This window comes from Amphiura filiformis, unplaced genomic scaffold (assembly GCF_039555335.1).
Source record: "Amphiura filiformis unplaced genomic scaffold, Afil_fr2py scaffold_21, whole genome shotgun sequence".
In the NCBI taxonomy this organism is placed as follows: Eukaryota; Metazoa; Echinodermata; class Ophiuroidea; order Amphilepidida; family Amphiuridae; genus Amphiura; species Amphiura filiformis.
Genome location: NW_027305485.1, coordinates 2,479,259 through 2,502,557, shown reverse-complemented (window position 1 = coordinate 2,502,557; position 23,299 = coordinate 2,479,259). Strand labels below are relative to the sequence as shown.

Below are 23,299 nucleotides of genomic sequence, written 5' to 3'. Positions count from 1 at the left end.
CTGCTTGTCCATTTCTAAGTGCAGCTTGCTTTCCCCCATTTAAAATGAGTCGAGTCCAGGTTCTTGTCACTGACACTGTGTCGGTCACATCATTCTGCATGTTTGACATGGCGATGCTGTATGCTCGGTTTCACGCACCCAACATTCAGTATTGGCTGGCGATGTTGCACTGCTTCATGCCGGGGCTTCATGGCTTGTTTAGTGAACTTGTTCAATAGTTTTATCCATCATCTCATGACTCGGAGTGAACATGTTTCTATCAAATCCAGACTTTTGGATTCAGCTGATTATCACGTAGAAGAAGAAGAAGAAGTATGCCTGGGTGTATAACGATGGTTCATGAACAAACCCGGTGAACAAAATTGCATGGTGGTGCATAGAGAGTATGTGTATGACTGGTCCCAACCGAATCGTGCAATCATGTCAGTCGTTGAATGACTTGACGTGTAAAGTGCTTGCCTGTCCAGTACTCCAGATACGACTGCCATACATTGCTTCAACTCCCTGGAAACACAAATAATGTAATATTCTGCCTTCGATGGCAAAGTCGCTATTTTTGCAGACTTCCGTGTTTTGATTCAATGTTTACACAAAACAGCTGATCGGCATCGGGGTCAACCGGGTTGCCGTCTGATTTGCCGTTTTGATCGGCCTCGTCGCAAGGCTGTTGCCACATTTGATCCAGGAACAGGCGCTACCTACACCGCCTGACCATACTGTACAGTGTGGGCCAAAAACAACTTTACCCACTTTAAAAGGTTCATATATCTCAAAACTGAAAAGTCTGTTGCAAATTGTTTTCACATATTCGTAAAGAACATCTTCTTTAGAGTATTTGGTGAAAAAACTATCAAAAAATGTATCAAATTAAAAATGTGACGCTAGTTTTAAATCAAAGAGTCAAAATTAACTTTGTCCACGCGAAGGCCTACTAGCTGTCGCGTCGCATCACTTAATTGCAATGGCGAGTTCGATAAAGAATGAGAACCACAAATTTGTTCAGCAATTTTATATAACACAATCAAATAAATCAAACATGAAGAATTTAAATGTCAAGCTATGATATTTCGTCATGATATGCAGCTTTCACGCTGCAAAGATAAACAATTCTCTTCAAATATGCGCAAAGTAATTGTAACCTCAGACCTGATTTTTTTGTCATTACGAAATGTTATCTACAAGAAAGTTTGAAGTTATTTAACTTTTTGCGTTCGTGGTATGTTCGGCAAATTGTTACGTCGACAACTGACTCTGGGGTTAGCTGCAAGTTCCCTTTGAACCACTTCAATATTTGCAGCTGAACCACCAGTTCTTGGACGTCCGCTCCGTGCTTTGCATCTATTCATCACACTTCCGAGGTTGTGAAAGTTGTTCGTATGTAGTGTTATGGTAGGTTTCGGTGGGATCTTACGTTCGGGAAACGAATCCAAAATTGACGCTGTACTACCAAAAAGCTTTCTGTTCTGCTTAATTAAGTAAGCTTAAGTATACCTCTGCCATAAAAGTCATCTCTTATGTTGTGAACTTTATCTTGACACCTTGCAAACCTATTTAGAAATAAGCCACGCGGTCACAAAATGCACGAAGGCCTATTTAAAATTCAAAAATTGCGCCAGATAAAACCTTTGTAATTGTGTAATTTTTATGCTAATTGTTGGTCAATGACAGGAGTGAAGTTCGAGTACATGACAAGTAAATGGGGGTTAAAATTGATTGTATTTCTTTCATGCATGTAAAACAATCATCACTTTTCAAAGAAAAGCCAAACGTGTTTACCAATTACATGTATGCCTTGCTCTTAGCAATCGGACACGTCCCATTGAATTACGTGTGGACAAAGTGATTTTTGACCCTCGGACGTAAAACTAGCACAATTTTGTTAATTTAGCTTTTTTTGCTTTCATTTCTTCATCACATACTTTTAGAAATATATACATTTAGAATATATTATTATTAGTGAATTTAGAATATATTATTATTAGTGAAATTACGATGTGGTAATTTCACTAATAATAATATATTTCGCTCCTATATTTTATAGTTGAGCACTTTATCTAGTGATGGTTTCACTATAATTTCTTACTACATTTAGAATATGTAACAATATTATGAATAGCTCTTCTACAATTCGAGCAACCACCCACTGAAATTGGGTAAAGTTGTTTTTGGTCCACACTGTACAACCGCGAAAAATGCATTGGCGTAGATTTCTTTTTGACATTGGGGGATGTGGTTGAAAAAAAATTCTTTAGGTATAGTGAATCCAGCACCTTTTGGCGATAAAATAAGTTGATGGTACAAATGCGCACAAAGCGAGCGAAAACAATTGCCATATTGAACCTAATATGGTGCAAAACTGGAATAAACTCGCAAAAAATTCCACTTTGGGGGCTCCCAATATGAGGTTAATTTGGTCAGAAATCCACATACAGGCGTCAACATTGGGGGATGATTGTAAAGCAACGAGTCATTCTAGGTGGTTCAAACTATTCTTTATTAGATTGAGATAATAGTACCAACAATTTGAGATCAAAATTGGGGCCTTTTTCTATTTTAATCACTGTGCAGTTTTTTATTTAACCTTCGACCTTTTTGCTCATAATAGCTCCACAACGATAAGGCGTAGATAATAATGTAAAACTATATTATTTTCTGAAACCTTATGACCAAAGCAATAATTTCATGTAGGTTCGAACAAAATTGGGCAAGTTTTTAATTTTGACCCCTGAATAAACTTTGACTTTGGATAGCTCGAAACGCAAAGGGGTGTCAATTGTACACCCCTCAGAATCTGATTTAATACCACTCATGTAACAATAATTAACAAACTAAAACACTTTAACTGACAAAAGGCGTGTTCACACGGTCGGATATTAGTCACTTATTACCAGTAATTTAATTTACCGGACTGTTACGTTGGTAAGATTTTTGTTAGTAGTTTAGTTTACAATGTCTGGCAATTCGCTACTTGCACGGTTCCGCCATTATGCACTATATGGGAATTGAACTAGTCATAACGTTCTGTGTAAGGTTACATAATTCTTCCTTTCATGTATGCTGCCATTTCGAGGCTCTCCCCGCACATAGTGCATAATGGCGGAACCGTGCAAGTAGCGAATGGATTATCGTAGTGTCATCAAAAATCGAAAATAATTAAGCGCATAAAAACATGCGCCCGGTAAGGGACTCGAACCCTTGGCCCTCAGATTAAAAGTCTGATGCTCTACCGACTGAGCTAGCCGGGCTTATACAATAACAATAATAATATCGGTGCTAACAACTATTTGTAATGTTATTAATAGTGGTAGTTGGATAAAGAGGAGAAGACCATATGTGACCGTCCACGTCGAAACGCTCGTAGAGTCGGCCCCTGGTCAATTTTGTTTTCTTCCGTGTTTAGGAAATATTTATCATAAGCTTTACAATGATATATCATTTGACTTCAAACATTATCCAGAAGCGGAGTTATGTTTTGTTAAACTTTGCTCCTTCAGTAAAAGGGTATGCTACATTATTTCTCTTTTTCCACATCGCTGGTAATACATATCAAATTGTCAAAATTGACGGTCACTTCAAATCATCCCCAAGTCAACGAGGTTCAGGAATGTACTCTCATTGTTGATTGTTGGTTAACCCACCACTTGAACAGGATTTGGCCAAAGGAAACAAAGACTAGAGCTATTTACTAACAATAGGATTAAGGATTGGCGTTTGACTGACACTAAAATGAGAGACATGTAGGCCAAACATTAGGTACATGAATATGCCCTGGGCAAGCACTGGGTACCCACTTTAGCTTCCCTGGCCAGGGTTATGGCGAAGACCAACGGCGGATCTAGCGTGCTAGCACTAGCAGTTAGCATCGGTAGTGAAGGCGGATGAGTTACGACCTCCAAAGTCAACGGCAGTCCACTTGCGGATGAACAGAGGAGAGGGAAATGGTGGTCATCCTTAGTCCACCCTGTAGAAGGCTACAGTATTAGCCTAGAGGTAGAGGGTGGTTATCATACTGCAGTTACTGTCCGTTTTCCTATACACAATACACAGTGCTCTTACCATTGACGCGTGACCTCTACTAATAGCCTACGTTAAAAGTATGGGGATTTGCCTAGTTAACGTCGCTGTGTGAAAAATAACCGGCCAATATTAAAAGTACTCTTCTAAAGTTCTAGAAAATATAGTTTTGTAACATGTCCTAGATTTTTAGCTAATTTAGATGTTTGGAAATATGCGTACTTTGGTGTTTTAGTGTATGTTATAGGTAATAGTACATTGCCTAGTTAACGTCGCTGTGTGAAAAATGACCGGCCAATATTAAAAGTACTCTTCTAAAATTCTTGAAAATATAGTTTTGTAACATGTCCTAAATTTTAGCTAATTTAGATGTTTGGAAATATGCGTACTTTGGTGTTTTAGGAAGGATATGTAAACGACAGATAACACCAAAAATATGAAGAAATTATTTCCAAACCGTGTTAAGTCTGCAAACCACCATGCTTCTCATTTTCAAGAACGCTAGTTAACAATAAGCACGTATTGTCTCATTTCGTATACAAAGACCACACAGAATTGTTCTCTAGCGCTCGCTTTATAATCGTTCATCCAACTGAAACTATAATCCCAGCGCATTGCTCCATTGTACGTGTAAAGCAGATACATATGTTGTGTGTATTTAACCAGAGAAGATATGATTTAATCAGTTGAGCTGTTTTCAATGAGTGTTATCTTGGTTTAATAGCTTTTAATGGGGTTTAAGTCCTGCAAAGGTCGAGGTGAATTCTACTGTAGACATGACTGCATCATGTGTAGTTTGGTGTGCTAAGCTATCGGTCGGAAGGTTGTAAGATAATGAGCTTTTTCAATTATCCTCTATCCCACTCATTGTGGCCCTAAAAGTGCAGACACCACAGTGGGTGCATAGCATGCCGTGGTTCGGAGAGTCACGTAAAATGGTGGTTCCATGTACCAGAAGAGCAATATCTGGATATGTAAATGTTGCAGGTCTTTTCGTAAAGAGCAGGGGATCAGCCCGGGCCTGTTGTCCGTCACACTCATCATTGAGGTCAACTTGCGCTGCCCTTTGGGGCTTGGCAGCATATCGACCCGTGGCGCGCTTTGAGGAATCTGAGTATTCAGAAAGCGTGGATAAATGCCGTTTTATTATAATTATAACCTTTATGTACATTTTGCACTGTAACTCGAAATACAATTTGCCGACTTTACGAGCGCTTTGAGATGGATGGTCACATATAGATGATTTAAAAAGTGAGTTTTCAGAGGAATGGTGCAATTGTTGGGTTTTTGTTTGTTTTCGGTCAGTATTTTGGTATTTCATTATTACCAATGATCATCACACTACGAATATCATATTAATTATTAATTCAGAATAATGTGATAAATTCATTACCCTTTTTTACAAGAAATGCTGTTGTGCAAACGCTGTATCCATAAGAATACTATAGTTGAAATGCAAGATGATGTAAACTTATCACTATAAGCTGCAATACGTGTAAGCCCTACAAACGATTTAGCCTGTTATGTATAACTAGTTAAATTGCAATTAAAAGATAACTGATAGCTTTGCTTAATAATAATAATCCTCTACACTGGTATCTCTCCTACATGTGCTGGATCCGTGGTGCGTTTTATTCACATGTGTATATATATATATATATATATCTTTTATACTTTTACTTTGTGCAATATATTTATCCATCTTGTATCTAATTTTGTTATTTGATATTGTAACCAGTGTATGAAGCCAAATAAATAAATAAATAATAAATAAAAAATAAATAATATATTAATTTAATTGTACACAATTAATGACATTTCAAACAAATATATATACAAAATAGCTCTTGCATTCAAGAAAAAAGTCAAAAATCCAATTGCAATACATACACTCCTCGTTTTTATAGAAATGTGGAAAGATTTTAATAAAGCTTTAAATTAATGAAAAAAAAAGTTGCGCCCGGTAAGGGACTCGAACCCTTGGCCCTCAGATTAAAAGTCTGATGCTCTACCGACTGAGCTAACCGGGCTAATATTACATAAAGACAATAACAATATTGATATCAAGAATAACAACTATGTGCGATATTAATTAATAGTGGTGGCCAAGAAGGTTAGAAAAAGAAAGGAGAGGAAATACATTACGTAACGCATGTTGTTCCTTTGTGCCAATTAGAGTTTGCGCCAAGCTATTCATCGAGAGGTACCTTTTGTTCGGGACAAAGGGCGTCCGCCATTAAATCGGTTACTGACCTGACAGCGCATTAACGCTATAATAGGCAGGCTACTGTCAATAAGTGATCAAATGAAAGTCACGTGAAAGCGCCTACACGGACGAGAGGTACCTTTTGTTATAATAACACCTAAGGGTGTGCATGATTTGTCGCATAAACACAAAAGCACACTTTACCGTCGATATAGAACTATTTACCACCTATCTTAATTTAGGCGCCTCATTTAAATAAATTCAAGAGTTGCTGATCGATTGTCCGTAACAACGTGTCATTGCTGCCAGGTATATTAGGTCTATCTGTGTCACTTTCTATAATTAACTACTTCGCAGCTATATATGTTGTTATCATGGTTATAGGCATGTTCAATAAAATCAAATGGATTTCTTAATATCACGAATATCCATTTTTAAAAGCCAGTGCCAATTGAAGTAGTGAAGGAGGGGTGAAAAGAGGAGAAGCGGATGGGTGATCGAGATTTTAGGGGAGGGGAGGAAGACAAAAAAGAAAGGAAGACGGGGAGAGGGAGAGGGAGAAAGAGAGTGATGGAGTCACAGGGCTCTAAATTACATAGGCGTAGATCGGGGGGTGGGCTAAATCCTCCCAATATTTTGCCAGGGGGGTGGTCGATGTAATCACCCCCACCCCCACCCCCACCCCATATTGACGCCTGTGTATTTGTTTCTGTCGAAATTAACCTCATATGTTGACATTTTAGCCACAAAATGCCATTTTTAGCGCTTCGCGCGAATTTATCCCACTTTTGTCCCATATTTCACCAGTTTAGTTTCAATAGGCCTATGCTAAAATTTCTCGCGCATTTGTACCATAAGTTTCACTGTACCGGGTACTTTAAAAAAAATCCCTTCCATGCCAAAAAGAAATCTACGCCACTGCTCAGGGATATTAAGTGTTTGCATAAGAAAGAATAAGTGCAGAGAAAGGAAAATAAATGAAGGAATAAAGAAAATAATAATTATTATTATAGAATCTAAGCATATAACAGCACTAGGCAGCCATTCAATGATGCCCAAACCTTGATGCGTTACGTAATTAGAACACCCAGTCAGATATATTTCACACCTGCCAAACACAAATCACCCAATTTCGATAACTGGACGTTGAATGTACACTCTCATGAATATTGATTGGCAACATTTTCCAATATGTCAGCGCTCAAATCGGACACAATAGAACAATAGACCCTTCAGTGTGTTGGTGGTGGCTATACCTAAGAGGAGAAGACCCCACCCCGTAGTTATTAAAAAAGAAAGTTTCGGTCATTAAGCTTCTAAAAATAATAATATTGTGTAGTGTATTTCGATCTAGTCAGTATTTTGGTATCATTACACTATATAACAATTATCATAATTATTACTTTACAGAAAATTCTGTTGTGCAAATGCTGTATCCATAGGAATGCAATAATTGAAATGCATGATGATGTTCTTAACATATCACTGTTATGCTGCAGTACCTGTAGGCCCTATCCTATATGTCCACAAGAAAGTTTTATTTGTAAATTATAATAGCTGATGAATAGTGCTGATACGGTGGAGCAGAATAATGCTGCTTAAGGGGGTACTACACCCCTAGCCAACTTTTTGCTTATTTTTGCATTTTTCTCAAAAATTATAGCGCATTGGTGACAAGTAAGATATGTATATTATAGGGGCAAGGACTACAACTACTGTACTGAAAATTCAGCAACTCAAAGCAAGTAGTTATTGATTTATTGATCAAATATTGGTTTTCCCTCATTTTTGACTGTAACTCCACAACTGTTGTCTTGCTGAAATAAAAATTTCCAGTGCAGTAGTTACAGGCATTGCCCCTATAATATAATACATATCTTACATGTCCCCAATGCGCTATAATTTTTGAAAAAATGCAAAAATAGGCACAATATTGGGCAGGGGTGTAGTACCCCCTTTATGCTGCAATACTTAGCCTATATGTCTACAAGAAGGTCTTATTTGTAATTATAATAGCTTTGTTAATATAATAGCTGATGAATAGTGCTGATACGGTGGAGCAGAATAATGCTGCTTAAGTTGGCAAAATGTTCACATCACTGTCAGACACAGCGGAGTGTTCCACGAAGAAGTTATTTAAAAAACTGGAATAACACGATATGCTTATTAAATGTTATTGCAATGTTTAATCGGAGTCTTTTAGAAGATAATTGCTTTCTCTATATTCAATAAACAGAAAACTTCTTCTCTAATAATAACGATACGTAACCATGTGCAATAGATAAAAAAAAAGTTAATTAAAAAAATAATAAAGTTTCATTAAGGGCTCTGTTAGCAACGTTTGGACAGTATTTTTGCGGAACATGAGAGCACATCAGACATATCAAATTGTATTCTGAATATGAGGAAAGTCTTCTGATATCAAATAATTTTGATTTTTTTTTTAATTCGCGATATAATTTTTCCCATTTTCATACAAAGGATGACTTTTCATCTCAGCTTTAAGTACATATCATTAGATTTATTTTATTTACTTCGAATTTAAAAAAATAAAAATTATTTGATATTAGAAGGACACTCATTGTATTCAAAATGCAATTCGATACGTTTGATGTGCTCTCAGGTCCCACAGTTCATTACTCGGTGGTCACTCGATAGTTGGCTCAACAATACCTTAGAAGATATTCTTGATCCTTCACACAGCTCAAAGAGTTAGCCATGATTTGCTATGGCTAAGTTCTGTAGATTTAGTCCATTGACTAAGGTTAGTGACCAGTGTTGAGGAGTTAAGATAAATACATTTCCAACTTACAGTTATGTCAACATTTGGTTACTCATCCATAATAAAGGCAAATAATGATGATGTGTTTCTGTTATCATCAAATCACTGTGCATACATCCATCCCAAAATCTGATTGCTATTATTATATGGGTGAATGCACAACAAAAGAATTGGTTTCTCCATAGAACCTAGTACTTAAGCAATATTTGGAACTGGCCGGCCTTTAGGCTAGGGTGAATTATCGTGTGTCCACCAGTAATGAACCGACCCCTTAAGAAGATAATTGCTTTCTCTATATTCAATACACAGGGAACGTCTTCTCTGATAATTATAACCAATACGTAATCATGTGCAACAGTAAAAAAGGTAATTAAATAAATTAATAAAAAAAGTTTCATTAATGTTGTCGAGTGCTCATTGTGCAATAACATGAAATCATATGCATATCAGAGTTTGCATCATAATTAGTGAGTGACAGTGTTAATTAAATTCTAAATACGAAGAGTGTAATGCAGTTCATCTGATCATGTGATAGTGGCAATGGGTCAGGGTGCAAAAGTTTGTATGATCGTAACTTTTTTTGTGTGTTTGGAGCGGGCGAGAGGAAACCATTGTATTTATAATCATAATAATGAAGAGAAAAAAGCTCTCGATAAGAAACAAAACAACTTAAAAGTTTGACCTTTCTGTAAGAATAATTGACTTACAGAATATGTCATATTTTGTTTTAAAGTTGTTATGGTCACTAAAATGACCCAGGCCAAAATCACATACTTCCGAGTTCACTCAACAGCCAACACGCAAACACATTCTTTATTATAATTATTATGATCTATGATTACATAGATCTATTTATTATTTATCTTAATATTGCTACAAGAATTTCTTAAGCATGTTTACTCAACTAAGGGACTGTTCACAAATACTTGTTAGGGGGCCTGATGCAAAAAGGGGGGCCCTTAAAAGTTTTGACCCTCCTAAAGGGGAGGGGTCTGAAAAATGACCACAAATTTTCCTGGGAAACTTGAGTTTATATTCTTTTCTATGGGATTGACCCATAATTTTCATGTCAAAAGAGGAGGGGGGCAGAAAATGTTGAGATCTGTAAAGGGGGTGTGTCCCGCAAAAATTTTCGCGATGAAATTTTTTTGCATCAGGCCCCCTAACAAGTGTTTGTGAACGGTCCATATGCCTTTCTGATGAGATTCCTTTGAGATCTGGCAATGTTTAAGATCCTGTCTATCCATGGGAAACCCCTTGTCTACCACAGTCTCAGTCCAAGTCCTGAAGAATATGTTTTCACTATCCGAGCTGCTATACTATAGTGTTTCCAAATGGTCTTCTGTGTTGACCATAAGCTCCTCTCTCGGAGATCTCTTGAGCAAGCTTTCTGCTCCACTTGACATAACACACTATGTTAGTCCACCAAAATACCATAGTTCGTTGATGGAGATATTTCAGTCTGCCGCTTCTTTGTATCGACAAACAAATAAGCACTATTGGCTTTCACTACCGCCTTTGGCGTACTTTATTCTCTCCAACACGCACAAGAACCGCGAAAAGTTTTAAGACTTTTGTACCAACACTGGCTAGCAAAACTTTCAAAGAGTTCCCCCTTATAATTTTTTACCATTCTAGAACAATCTTAACTATGTATAGCATATTACAGCATTTCTAAAAATATCTCATTAGATCACCATGAGCCAATCACAATCCGTAATCTGTGTACATCATTTCTAAATATAGCAACACACACCAATCACAGTTAGCAGCCTGGACAACCGATTCTTTTGTTCTGCAAGGCTCACTCAGTCATTTAATGAGGCAATACAAACGATCGAATTTGGTGTTGAAATGAGCTAAATTTTGCGTTACACCTTTTCATTGTAAAATTAATTTTCTCGGCCAAATGAAAAGCAATCCTTTTCATTGTTTCAGTAAATGTCAGGAAAAACTGTAGTGCTTGATACTGGGGTTTTTTTTCAAATCCTAGTGTTAAACTTAGGCGTGAAATTTAGTCATTTAGTGTAAGATTTTCGATTTTGATAGGCTTAAACTCTGCACGCGAGCCTTTTTTTGGATCAACCTTTTAGCTTTTCAAAGTAAGATAGTTCGCTAATGAAGGATTTTTCCCAACTTTCTAACGCACATCACCGTGAGCGATATATCATAGTTTTGTCAGAATTTCCGTTTTGATTTCACCATCTTTCACTGTCGGCTGAAAAAATTTCAAAATCAACACGTGAAATCTAAGGCTAGTACTAGCATTGTGGATCGATATTCCTGGGTTTAATAGGAATACCGGCATGGCTATAGTGTTGCCAGAACTTCAATATAGCAAAGAAATTCCCAGACCTATAGCGCTCCTACTGATCATGTTTAACCAGAACACCCAATTGGGGATTTAATCGCTGGTCGGGCAATTTGCTTTCAATGAAAAATTGACCTGGATAACAACAAAGGAAATATCGACTATTTCTGCTGGTTGCTCTCGAGATAAAAGTACTCACCATTACCTACTTTTACTTAGTTTGACATTTTCGGAGGATGAATGGAAAAAGGGTAAAACAAAACGGAAATTCTGACAAAACTATAACATATAGACCCACACGATGTGCTTTACAGAGGTGGGAAATATCTTTCTTTAGCAAACTATGTTAGTTTGAGACGCTAAAACATGAATTCCGTAAAAAGCTCGCAGGCGAATTCAAGGCCTATAAAAATCAAAAATATCACACTAAAAGACACAATTTGATGCTTAATTTTAACACCAGGATTTTTAAAAAATGTATAAAAAAGTTTTTAACTGACATTACTGAAGAAAAAAAAAATATTGCTTTATATTTGACCGAGAAAATTAATTTCATAGCAAAAAGTTGTATCTCTGAATTGTGCTGATTTTTACATGTATCGATCGACTTTTAGCGCGACTAAGCATTTCTAAAGAATTGGTTGTCCAGGCGGCTGACTGATCAGATTCATTCACTGCAAAATCGTCGTCCTCAATCAAAACTGACCAGCGTATGTACAGTTGTATTTTAGTGCTTCCCGAATATTTTGGTTGCAAAAAACAAAACAAAACAAAACATCTTTATATTAAGGACCACTACATGCATATATCATAGAGCTTTATTTTCAAAATGATACTTTTTCGTGGGGAAAATTAGTCGCGTTGCATAAGCAAAGTGAAGCCACGGTTGTTTGATGGGATCATTTATTAGTTTTTCAAACAAAACATCATGCACAACCAAATTTTAGGCTTAAACAGCTAAATGTGATATCATGCTAATGTTTACACATGCTTTTGAGTCATTCTCAACTTAAATTTTCCCTGTTTTACAAAATTATTCACTTTTATAGCATTTTTCAAAGCTTTTATGACCAAATTGGTGGCGCTATTTAGTAACTGGATATTACTCTTTCAAGCTTTTAATACACATAATTCCGTTTATTGCTTGATAAAATGTGTTTATTAAATTTCCTTATTGCTTGTTTCAACTATTCCAGCTGTTTTGATGGCAGTATTAATCACCTACCCCTTGCAAATAAAGACATATGATTTAAGATAAATAGCGCCATCTATAGTTTGCATTTAGTTAATAATGAAGCCAATTCTATATACATCAAACAAGAATTAAGCAGTGTTACAATTTATACAAGCGGACGTTTGTTTCAAATATGAACACATATCGCAACCTCTTTTTATACTGCCGATCTCACACACATTTCATTGGACATTCTATGCGTATGAACCGCACGTATGAATGAAAGCAAATTTGCACACCTCACTGTTGCTTTATTATAATGATTTATTACAAACAAAATGAATCATATTAATAGTTGGACTTTACTTCGAATTTTCAATATTCTTAACAGTTTTAATATATAGTAAAAAGTAAGACTTTTGAGCATTTCTGCATTGTCTGCGCGTTGATTTTGTACGTGCAGAATCGTCAATACTGGCTACATCAGCAGCCTCACTCCGTCACAGGAGAGTGATTTTGAATAGATAGACGGACGTACAATCACGGCGTGTGGGAATCACAACGTCTCTATTATTATTATTATCATGTTATAGTTCAACATAATGTAAAACGTGATATTTTAACTACAAAATTTCTAAATAAGAAATGTCAGCGCAATGATTGGAAAAATTGATAATTTAATAATCCGCATGCTGTTTGCGTGGTAACCAATTCAAAATATCAAATGAATTTGCTCATAGAATTACATGTTCGTCAATGTTAAATAGAGTAAGTTAAATTGAAATACCGTAAAACCCCGTCTACAAGCATATAGTGTGCTTCTGATGAAAGCTACATTAATCCAGTCGCCATTATGGAGTTTGAGCAAATAAATTACGGATCCAAGCATATACAAACAAGTATTATTTTAAGACCGATCTATTGTATTGGTATATTAACGCTTGCTTCGAATTAATTAAGCTTTTATAAAAAACACTATATATGCTTGTAGACGGTGTTTTACGGTAGTCAAAGTCATAGGCATTTTGCTGTTGTATTTAGCCCATGGGCCGACAAATTACCATAAACAGAATGAAACGTTATGCACTTGGTTTGATAGGGTAAATAATGATTAGTTTAAGGGGGTACTACACCCCTGCCCAATTTTGTGCCTATTTTTTGCATTTTTCTCAAAAAGTAAGATATGCATATTATAGGGGCAAGGACTACAACTATTGCACTGGAAATTTTATTTCAGCACAGACAACAGTTGTGGTGTTACAGTCTAAAGTGAGGGAAAACCAGTATTTGATCAATAAATCTACTTGCTTTGAGTTGCTGAATTTCCAGTGCAGTAGTTGTAGTCCTTGCCCTTATAATATACATATCTTACCTGTCACCAATGCTCTATAATTTTTGAGAAAAATGTAAAAATAGGCACAAAATTAGCCAGGGGTGTAGTACCCCTTTAAGGTACGGAAATTAATGTTTTTATGGTATCTACCGAATTATTTAATCCAGAAACTAGCATATGCAAAGAGCAGACCCTCAAATTTCTTTAATAAATCAAATAAAAATTTCAGATAAAGAAAGCTGATTGAAATGAAGAAATAATTGACTTAATCATTATTGACGTTTCTAGTTGATTTTATGCTGAAATTAGAATATGTACTGATCAGATTGATTGATATTATATCTAAACAAGTGCCCTCTATGGGCATATTGCAGGCATGATTGAATGGTTATTATTGGTTCAAATCACTGTTGTGCGTGGAAAGCACACCTTCTTAAAATACTTTACATATCACAGAAGAGAAACAGATTACGCACAATGGAAATTTGGAGTGCAATTGTATTGTATGTTCTTATATCATCAATGGTGTCATCAGACCAAATACCCGAAATCTTAGTCGGTCTTATTCTTAATGACGCACCATTTGATATAGATTACCTGCATTTTAAACCATCTGTTGATATTGCATTTGATGAAGTAAATCGTCGAGTTCAAACGGGAGAATATTTGAATTTTTCAATGTCTTACATTTTTCGAAAAAGTGATAACAACTGCGGAGCAATGACGATGAGTGCCCCGGGTATCGCGGCTGATATATACTATCAATATCATGTTTCGGCATTCGTTGGTCCTCTGTGTAGCCCTGAAACACAGTCTGCTGCTGATTTGTGTGCGCATTGGCAGATACCTTTACTTTCTGGTGGTTCTACGTCGAGCATTTTGGATAACAAATCCCGGTACACAACACTGACGCGTACTTCGAATAAACTTTCTAACTTGGTTCAATTTATGAGAGTTGTTTTCAGGAAGTATGGTTGGAAGCAGTGTTCCATAATTTGGGACAACACCCGCGCATTTTGGAGGTCTATTCTTACTCCAAGTCTTTTGAATTCATTAGGAAATGACGGTATTAGAATACGTGATTTTATGATGAATTCATTTGATGAAGAAACGGTGATAAAAAATTTGCAAGCAGCAGTAGAGAGAAGAAGAAGTAAGTATCATTTTGACTATACTTTTAATTAAGAATACTAGGGTGTGTGTGCATAGTTGAGAACATAATATCCATTTATTTATTTTCTTTTTTCTTCTTGAAGTATAGTGAATCCAGCGCCTTTTGGCGACAAAATAAGTGTATGGTATAAATGCGCGTGTGAAAAACAATTGCTCTTGAATTGAAACTAAAATGGTAATTAAAATATGGTGCATAAGTGGATGAACATTCGCAGTTACAGCGCAAAAATGGGCACCCCCTGGCTTCTCTGCCTATTTCTTCTTCTTCGTCTTATTTTTATGCTCAAATGATAGACTTTAGATTTTAGTTAAAACAGTTGTCTTTCAACCACGCAGTGGTTAACAATAACCACGTCAAATAACGTGGTTATCACGTTAGGCAACGTAGTTATTTCTAAACACATCGTATGTAAGAACTTAATACGTAACAAAAGCCAAATACGTAACAATTTGATATGTATTGGGTTCAATCTCTTCTACCTAGACAAAAAGTGGCAAAAAATAAATCATCCCGCCCAATACGTAACAAAACTAAAATCTATTTAAAATTACTTTATTCATACTCCCTCCGTAGTGGTTTTGTTACGTATTGGGTTCAATACATTTTTTGTTACGTATTGGGCTCTGGTTATTTTTAAAGCAAATTATGGTGATTAGGTGCATTTGTTTGTTATAAACTTACTTTATATTGACCCCGTAACTCATTATGAGTCACTTTGAGTCTTTCTAAAATTATTTGACAGTGTTTTTTCTCAGATCTTAGATATTTTTTATTACGTATTGGGCTCAGGTTATTTTTAAAGCAAATTATGGTTATTAGGTGAATGTTTTTGTTATAGAATTACTTTATATTGACTCACTAACTCATTTTGAGTCATTTTGAGTCTTTCTAGGAAAAGATTTTTGACATTGTTTTTTCTCTTTTTTTACGTATTGAGCTCAATACATTTTTTGTTACGTATTGGGCTCTGGTTATTTCTAGAGCAAGTTGTGGTGATTAGGTGCATTTGTTTGTTATAGAATTACTTTATACTAGTATTGACCCAGTAACTCATTTTGAGTCATTTTGAGTCTTTCTAGAAAAATATATTTGACAGTGTTTTTTTTCTCAGAACTTAGATATTGTTTGTTACGTATTCTCTATACTTAGATTTTTTTGTTACATATTGGGCTCTGGTTTTTTTAAAGCAAATTATGGGTATTAGGTGGTGCATGTTTTTGTTATAGAATTACTTTATATTGACTCAGTCTCTCGTTTGAGTCATTTTGAGTCTTTCTAAAGTTTTGACATGTTTTTTCTTTATACTTAGAATTGTTTGTTATGTATTGGGCTTAGTACATTTTTTGTTACGTATTGAGCTCTGGTTTTAAAGCAAATTAGGTTTATTAGGTGCATGTGTTTGTTATAGAATTACTTTATATTGACCCAGTGACTCATTGTGAGTCTTTCTAGAACAGATTATTTAACAGTGTTTTTTCTCTGGACGTTATGTGTTTTGGAGGTTACACTGTCGGAAAAGCTCTTTTATCCAAATTTGTTCGCATATATGGACATGACTTGACCTCCCATTAATATTTATGGAAGAAAGAAAAACAAATCGATCGGGTCTAATTTTTGTTACGTTGTGCGTTTTGGAAGTTACATTGCCGGAAAAGCTCTTTTATCCGGATTTTTTTCGCATATATGGACATGACTTGACCTCCTGTTAATATTTATCGAAGAAAAAAATGAGAAAAAAAATGAGTGGGTCTAATTTGTTGTTACGTTATGCATGCGTTTTGGAGGTTACACTGTCGGAAAAGCTCTTTTATTCGGATTTTTTCGCATTATATGGATATGACTTGACCTCCGGTTAATATTTATTGAAGAAAGATAACAATTCCAGTGGGTCTAATTTTTTGTTACGTTATGCGTTTTGGAAGTTACACTGTCGGAAAAGTTCTTCTGTCCGGATGTTTTCACATTATACGGACTTGGCTTGACCTCCGGTTGATATTTATCGAAGAAAAAAAAAAATTCGAGTGTGTCTATTTCTTTGTTACGTTATGCGTTTTGGAGGTTACACTGTCGGAATAAGTTCGCTTGTCCGGATTTTTCCCTTGAATGGACTTGACTTGATCTCCGGTTTATATTTATCAAAGAAAGGAAAAAATTCAAAGGGGATTACCTAAATTACATGCAAAATCATGCCAGTACTGCTTATAATCATTTAAATCATGACCAATGACCCTAAAAATCAATTTCAATATTGCCCAATATTTATGGTATGTATCATTCAAAGTATGTATCTACAAAATCAGTTTAGTGTTCCATGTTTTGTAGGATCGGGCGAGAGGGTTGTTGTGTTTGCCTTTTTTGGAAACACAAAGTATAATTTGTAGCCTGTCATAAGTTGTGTTACAGTTGCAGTTGGCACTTACATAAAATGGTTGGGATTAAGTTTGGTAACTAACAAACAAACAGACAGACTAAAACCAAAATTGTATTTCAATTCTGTTAATAAACATGTTAGAACCTGTTTGCTGCGTTTCCCATATGCTATGCGTGTGTTAGTAGCATGCAGACTTTTCCTTTATCATTTGAACATTAGCTGAACCAGGCAGATTTTAGTAATGAAGTGGAAAATACAAGTATATAATTTTTTTATCATCTTCTAAGCTTATCTCGTGATAGCGTTGCCGCGATATAAAATAAAAATAGATTATGAACAAAAGGAGATTTCCACATCGATAAGGCTAATTTAATTTTCACTTTCTATTGACATCCTACTCTCTCACATAGTCTATACAAATAATATTTCTCTTTGCATGTCTCTCTTTTTCTCTTAGCTACTCTGCATGTCTCTCTCTCTCTCTCTCTCTCTAACTCTCTCTCTCTCTCTCTCTCTCTCTCTCTCTCTCTCTCTCTCTCTCTCTCTCTCTCTCTCTCTCTCTCTCTCTCTCTCATAGACATAGGCAAATACAAATATGATAAGAAATAATTTTGGTAATATTTTCACAAATTTAGCTTGGAAGTTTTGAAAGTAGGGAGTCAATTTAAAGCCAGTATTAGGCTATAGGGCAGATGTAGGTGGCTCTGGTTGGGAAAAATAGGTTGACAGTCATTATTTTTTACGACTGGCCCTTGAAGTCTAATTTACATGCAAAATCATGCCAGTCAGTACTGCTTATAATCATTCAAAATTACTCGATCTCTCCCACTTAACCTTACTAATCGTGACCAATCCATTTTTTTCAGTTTTAGCCATTTAATTTTTAAAACAAATGTAGTATACTAAATGGTATGGTAAAGACAGAAAAGGCAAACAGACAGAAGTTTAGAGTTGGGAATTAGAGAGTTGACAAGAAGTAGCTAGAATTAAAATTGTTATGGACATGATGGGTGTAAGCGCAAAAATGTTGAGGGTCAAGTCAAAGTCATCCGAGGTGAAGCAGTGGCGTAGCTGGGATTTTCCCAGGGAGGGGGGCCACTCAACCAAACAAAAATTTTGCCGCCCCTTCCTCAAAAAGGTTGACCCAAATTTTTTTTCGGTGGTTTGAAAAAGTGAAGAGCAAAAAAAAATGGAATACAAGGGATAGCGACTTCATTTTGATGTAATATAGTTCCATTTTTTAACAAAATTCTATCCGCACCTTATATCGTTGGCATATGGATTCTCTCTTTCTCTTTCTTTTCCCCTTTTTTCCATCTCTCTCACTCCTTTATTATTTTGCCCTGCGCTAGGGGGGGGGGCGGTTGCCCAAATGGGACGGGGGCCAGGGGGGTCATTGCCAGGGGGCAATTCCCCCCCTGCCCCCGGCAGCTACGCCACTGGCTCAGTTAAGTACATAGATTGTCAGATTGTCGATCACAATTTTGCCCCAAAATTGTTCAAAGTCATCTGAGGTCGAATAAGTATAATATATTGTTGGATTGTCAGAATGTTCAATGTCGTGTCATAAAACGTAAAACTGGAGGGCGGATTAGTGTAATGGTCTTCCCATCATACTGCAGTTACTGTCCGTTTTCCTATACACAGTGCTCTCACCATTGACGCGTGACCTCTACACATAGTGTATATTAGAAGTATAGGCAATTGCTTAGTTAACGCCACTGTGTGAAAAATAACCAGCCAATATTTAAAGTATTCTCTGAAATTCTAGAAAATATAGTTTTGTAACATGTCCTAAATTTTTAGCTAATTTAGGTTTGGAAATGTTCGCACTTTGGTGTTTTAGTGTATGTTATAGGTAATATTACATTGCCTAGTTAACGTCAATGTGTGAAAAATAACCGGCAAATATTTAAGGTATTCTCTGCCATTCTAGAAAATATAGTTTTGTAACATGTCCTAAATTTTTAGCTAATTTAGGTGTTTGGAAATATTCGCACTTTTGTGTTTTAGGAAGGATATGTAAACGACAGATAACACCAAAAAATATGAAGAAATTATTTCCAAACCGTGTTAAATCTGCAACCATTATGCTTCTCATTTTCAGGAATACTGGTTAGCAATAAGCAGACTATTGTCTCATTTCGTAACAAAAGCCCACACAGTATTGCTACCTTGCATTTGCTTTATAATCGTTCACCCAACTGAAACTATAATACCAGCTCATTGTTCATTGCACAGGTAAAACAGAAACATGTGTAGTGTGGATTTAACCAGAGAAGATCTGATTTAATCAGTTGAGCTGTTCTCAATGAGTGTTATCTTGGTTTAATAGCTTTTAATGGGGTTTAAGTCCTGTAAAGGTCTTGGTGAATTCTACTCTAGGAAAGACTGCATCATGCTCGCTTCTCACCACTCTGACCGGGGTTCAATTCCCCGCGGTACCACATGTGAGTTTGGTTTCCGATCCATGTTCGTCCTCGAAGGTTTTTCTCCGGGTGCTCCGGGTTTCCTCCTGCATCTAAAATCGGACCTCTTCCCATATCCCTGTCCCGTCACATCCGGATGACATTCCATGAATTTAGTAGCCTCTGAGCACTATTGGGCTTAGCCTGGCTTCGGCGAATGTTATAAATAAATAAAATGAATAAAAAATAATCTCAATTCAGTCACTTTAATTGTCATTTATAATCACCTATTCATCTTCCTTGGAACATGAAAACTGAGAAGGTTGAAAATGAAAAATGTAAAATTTACCATAAAGATTTGCATTACAACATGTAATATAACAAACAGCACAGCGCCGGGATAAGGGTATAAGCTACAGAAACAATTAGGCCATTGCTATACAGCACAGAAAATGACAATTTTGACACATTTGCCTTGATACCTCTTTATGTTCCAAGTTAAATTAATCAGCAGTGGAATGAGCAGTGGTGACAAATGAGGTGTCATGTTAGAGAAAACTGTGCTTTCACTGATATGTCTAGAATACCGATGCAGTCTCTACGCAGGACAACCAATTCATTTGTTATGCAAGGCTCACTCAGTCATTTAATGAGGCAATACAAACGATCGAATTTGGTGTTGAAATGAGCAAAATTTTGAGTTGCACCTTTTCAATGTAAAATTAATTTTCTCGGCCAAATGAAAAGCAATAATTTTAATTTTTTCAGTAAATGTCAGGAAAAACTGTAATGCTTGATACTGTATTTTTTTCAAATCCTAGTGTTAAACTTAGGCGTGAAATTCAGTCATTTAGTGTAAGATTTTCGATTTTGATAGGCTTCAACTCTGCCGCGAGCCTTTTTTTGAATCAACCTTTTAGCTTTTCAAAGTAATATAGTTCGCTAAAGAAGGATTTTCCCAACTTTCTAACGCACATCACCGTGAGCGATATATCATAGTTTTGTCAGAATTTCCGTTTTGATTCCCCCATTTTTTACTGCCGGCTGAAAATTTTTGAAAATCCACGCGTGAAATCTTAGGCTAATACTAGCATTGTGGATCGACATCTCTGGGTGCCCGGCCTGGCTACAGTGTTGCCAGAACTTCAATATAGCAAAGAAATTTCCAGGCCTAGCGCTCCTATGAAATTGATCATGTTATAAGCACGATGAGGAAGTTCATCACGTGAGTGATTAATTATTTGATTTCATCATCACCGTGATCATCGGACCAATGTGTTGAAATTTGCTTCTCCTCAAAACAACTTTGCCCAATTGGTTAAAAAAATCAACAATCTTACATGCAATTGGGCAATATTTTAAACAAAACTTTCATTCAGTACAAAACATAAATATTACGCTGTATGTTTTATCAAGCAAACTGTTTGGAACACACTTCCAAATAACCTTCGTAACATCCCCAGACTTTCGTTATTTAAACGCCAGCTTAAAACCAATCTTTGTAAATTGATTGTTTTTATGTTTGTTTGTCAATTTCATGTTTTACGCGCTTTGAGTTCCTCATCGGAAGAGATTGTGCCTTATAAGAATCATTCATTATTATTGTTAATTTAAACAGGTTTTTGTTTTTAAACAAAAACCTGTTCAAGCAATTAATAAAAAATTGCTTGCCTAAAAACAGAATAACTTGGATGTTAATACTTGACCTAGTGTTTCAATTGTCATGAAGGTGAATGGGTATAGTGCCTTTTGTTTGTGTTTGTTTGAAATTGCTTTTGGAAACCCACCGAAAGTCATAATGAAGCAGCCAAAACAATACAAAGTTAAACATGGAAGTTTATAACAACCTATTAAATGACCTAAATGTTAAATACCACTAATTATGTATTACACGGGTTTCAATGGGAAAATGCCTAATTTCGGGTGGAATTTTCTCATATTCAGAACTCTCACAGTTCAATGCCACTAATATCAGGTGAAACTATATGATTTAGATGCCACATGATCAAAAATTCAACATAGGTTGACCTGAGACTTTTCTTGTTTTAACGCACTGAACCGTAAACACCTTAAAATGACAGTGCGCCCTCGAAGCTGAAAGTTACAATATGATAGGGCGAATATTTACTAAAAACCGAAGCCGTGCGTATGAATTTTGGTACTATTACAACAAAAATGTCATATAATGAGAGAAAATGTACCATTTTGAAGCATCTAACTCTAAAAAGTACTTTTTTGGCTATATAATTTGATCAATTTCAGCGATTTTAATGCAGTCTTTTCGAATGCCATGAAAACAAATAGATACTCGTCGTATATCAATGTATCGCCCAGGCCTATTAGTGGTATTTAACCTAAAGGAAAAAACATTTATGGCAACAATGAGCCTTGCAAGTCATGGTTAATGTGTTGAGTACCACCCCACCATCCCTACATACAGCCCACTACCCACATCACACACCTCTGCACCCACTCCACCCCCATAGGCCTACATAATATTACATACCGGTACATAATAATATTTATATAGCACGGTTATAGCTATACATTTAGAAAGCAGGTCCTATAGCGCTAAATTATGACAAATAGGCCTACATGTCAAATTAAAAACAAACCCGAACACAAGTCTGAAGAGTGTAATGAAAATGCCAACCCGCGATGGGGGGGGTCATTCAAAATTCACCTGGAGATAGGAGGGACAGAAAATTAAAATCCCCTATAATAACACGCGAATTTTTCTAGGTTTGGACAGTGGATTTTCCCATGGACCTCATCCTAGGTAAATAAACAAACAAACAGACAGACAAAATGGTTTTCATAATCATGGAATCCATAGCGACCTACTTGATCAAAATTATTTTACTATCAACAGTGATGTGCATAACTACAACACTCGTCATGCAGGTGATATCCATATTGAGCAAACGAACACGTGCCTTGCATATAACACCATCAGAATCCAAGGTGCATTACTTTGGAATAATTTACCACCAATTCTGAAAAGCGCACCTTCAGTAGCTGTTTTTAAACAACACATGAAAAAACATCTCCTTGGAAAATATTTGCCAAGTGAATCGTAATTACATTCATGTTTCATTGCAACTTTAAAACGGTCTCTCATTTTTGCTATCAGGTCAGCTTTATGTCGGCACCCTAATTTTTTGGTACATTATTTAGTTTACCATCAGTTTTATATTTTCCAATTATGTATCATTTCACTCCAAATTGTGTGCCCAGTGCATGGACAGCCCTGTTTGCTTTCACTATCTCGTCCATAGGCACTCATTGCACGATTTTTAGTGAAAATTGTACCGTGCGTATTTTATTTTTTGGTCAAATGTTGTATGTTGTAACTTTAGGCCGAGGGCACTGCACCTCACGCTCTGCGTTTAGCAGTGTCCTCGTCCATCTCATTGACGTTTTTCATAAAAATAGTTGCTTTTTCCATTTTATTATTGCATATAAAATACATCCTTATTGTAAACTCATTGTATCATAATTATATTGTTGCATAATGAATGGATGA

The 23,299-nt window shown here is 36.0% G+C and overlaps 2 non-coding genes across 2 annotated transcripts; both read right to left on the bottom strand.

Annotated features, from left to right (window-relative positions):
- Positions 1-3,172: 3,172 nt before the first annotated feature.
- Positions 3,173-3,245, bottom strand: Trnak-uuu (transfer RNA lysine (anticodon UUU)). The gene has a single exon. It is a non-coding gene; the product is annotated as a tRNA-Lys (tRNA).
- A 2,726-nt stretch (positions 3,246-5,971) lies between these two features.
- On the bottom strand, positions 5,972-6,044 carry Trnak-uuu (transfer RNA lysine (anticodon UUU)). Its single transcript has one exon. It is a non-coding gene; the product is annotated as a tRNA-Lys (tRNA).
- Positions 6,045-23,299: the final 17,255 nt, after the last annotated feature.